The 2,772-nt window shown below is 42.7% G+C and overlaps 1 long non-coding RNA gene across 1 annotated transcript; it reads right to left on the bottom strand.

Moving 5' to 3' along the window:
* Positions 1-313: 313 nt before the first annotated feature.
* On the bottom strand, positions 314-1,252 carry LOC311094028. Its single transcript, XR_014608529.1, has 3 exons — positions 1,149-1,252; positions 1,000-1,062; positions 314-816 (listed from the first exon to the last, which is right to left on the bottom strand). It is a non-coding gene; the product is annotated as an uncharacterized lncRNA (long non-coding RNA).
* Between the last annotated feature and the right edge of the window lie 1,520 nt (positions 1,253-2,772).

Below are 2,772 nucleotides of genomic sequence, written 5' to 3' on the forward strand. Positions count from 1 at the left end.
ATGTTCTTCCGTGGTGAATGTGAAAGTTGAAGAGATGACCGACCTGTTGAAAATCTTCCTATCACTCATTAACATTTACAACACTGTATACTTCGGGAAAGCAAAAGGCAAAGAACTTGTACTTGTGATCGTGTGATGTAACGAAAGATGATTTAAGACTGTGGGATTATCTGACAGAACATCACAGGTGAGTCTCCATAAGTTTTTATGTAGCTCCTCATTTAATACTAAAACCTCAAAAATATCGTCAGATTTACTGTAACTCTGAAGGACCCTTTATTCGTTAGGAACAATTAATTCCCATTTTATGTGTAACCGGGTGATCAGGAAAAAGAAACACACACGGCAACAGATTAATTTGTTTGTATAGGGGTTTTATCTGACTGCTGTTTATTTTCTTAAAAGAAGTTACAGCGGTCGGTGGAAACACAGCTGAGCAAAAATAAATAAATAAAAGTCAATAAAGTAGGAAGTCAGAAAAATTACTAAATTTGAATTATTACTCAAAGAGTTACACAGTGTAATGACACTGTAGACTTACAGAAATAATAATGATAATAATAGTAATGTGATGTTTCACCGGTTCCAAAGTAACAAAAAAAACAAAACATGAACACTGGTTGAACATCAGTACGAGACAAACACGCCCAAATAATTTACTTTGGAGTGAACACGACCAAAAATATCTTCTACTTGATCAGGCTGTATCAAAGTCCAAAATAACACTTGAATAAATCTTTTTTTTACTTCACCAAAATCCTGAATCCTTATACAAAAATGAAATGAGGTAATGACACAGTAAAGAATACGGTAGTGCTATGGTACAAAGAAGAGATAAAAGAAACACATTAATAAAGTCATCTCATCTTTGCTCTCACATTAACCATCTTTCTCACATGAACACATATTGTTAAACATTAAAACAAGAGTTTTAGCAGCACTGATAGCATTTGTACCATTCCAGTTACTAACACAAGAATAGAAAAATACTGAACTTACACTGGAAATTTCCACTATCACCTGACACGAGGTTCACGTGGATCACACACGATCCGATCTCATCTGCAGAGAATTGCACATCAAAAGTTTACACAAACAGGTCTCTGGTTCCCTCGGATATCAAAGAAAGGTTTTACAGTAATATTTACCCAGAAAGACCGCATCACTTCATCATAAATCTTTCCGATGCCAACACAACGACATTGCACTCGGCTGCTACATCAGATTATCACGAAATGGCTCCCGTTCACGCACATGCAAACAGGAAATCTCGCGAGCAGAGATCGGTGATCTCTTAAAGGGGCCATACCCTGTTTTAACATGCATTAAAAACATGCTGTATTTATACCTCTGGCCACATTCTCCCCTGCTGAAACCCATCATTGTCCTCAATGACATTCAGTGCTGGTTCCTGACCTCATTTACTGCTTCCCTAAAAAAAACACTACCAAGGCTGGTCAAAACCTGGGAAAAGACTTCAGGGCTGATCGAGACAGAATTACAAACCGACCTGGGTTCATTAAATAGGTTTGGATGCACACCAGCATTGACACGGCTAGTCCTTCTTGGTGCAGGGACCGGTTTCCTTACCACAGGTCTATCTGCAACAAGAACAATACCCTCTTCCCCCGGGTGCTCTAACTCCGAGGGTAGCTGTCCCTCATTCTCCAAAACACAATCAGGTCCCACTGCTAACATTTCCTCTGCTGACCCAGAGACTTCCAGTTCCACATCTCTAGTCTCTTCTATGTGAGGCAAAGTAACCTCTTCCAGTATTACACACTCTGGATCAACAGGTTCAGCTTCCACTGAATCAGACGGAAACTTAGCTACTGGAGCTGTCCCTCTACTTACTGCCTCTGCGGTTTCAACCACAGGTCTCTCGCACGGTCGCAAATCAACTCTGTGGACCCGTTTTTGCGGACCTCCCTCTACAGGCTCAACCGTATATGTGGTACCTTGTACCTCTACTACCCGGTACACAACTGGAGCCCAGGAATCCTGTATCTTGTGTCTACCTACAGGGCGGTGGCGCAAGTACACTGTCTGCCCAACACCAACAGATGGACAGTAAACCTTGTCATTAAATGGAGCCAATCTCTCTGCCGCTTTCTGCTCTGCAAATGCTCTCGCCTTTTCATGAGCTTCCCTGAGTCGGCTCTGATGAATTACTAACCAATCTTGCCCTCTATTTACAGGCTGTTCCTCCCCCAAGAGAGCATCTACTGGAAGGCGTGGTTCTACACCAAACAACAAGAAATAAGGTGAATACCCAGTTGTAGCATGTGGGGTTACATTATATGCATAGATCAGCTCAGGAAGGTGTTCTGGCCATCGCCTTTTCTTTTCTGGAGAAAGCGTTCTTAACAACTCGTGGAGCGTTCTGTTAAACCGCTCACACTGAGCGTTGCCTTGCGGATGGTAAGGGGTTGTACGTGTTTGCTTTATTCCATACAAGCGACACAACTCAGCCACCACCTCACTCTCGAAATTCCTTCCCTGATCAGAATGCAACCGCTCTGGCACCCCGTATTTCATGAACCACTCCTTCAGCAATATCTTCGCTGTAGTATCAGCTCTCTGGTCTCTGGTGGGGAACGCCTGTGTAAATTTAGTAAATACGTCGGTGACAATCAGCACATTTTCGCGACCATCCGTGGCAGGTTCAAGCACAGTATAATCCACGGCCACCACCTCCAGCGGTCTAGATGCTAAAAATGGCTTCATAGGCGGACGGATTCGCGGCTGTGGCATCTTGGTTAGAATGCACCT

The sequence above is a fragment of the Abramis brama genome (genome assembly GCF_963993115.1).
Source record: "Abramis brama genome assembly, chromosome: 12".
Classification (NCBI taxonomy): domain Eukaryota; kingdom Metazoa; phylum Chordata; class Actinopteri; order Cypriniformes; family Leuciscidae; genus Abramis; species Abramis brama.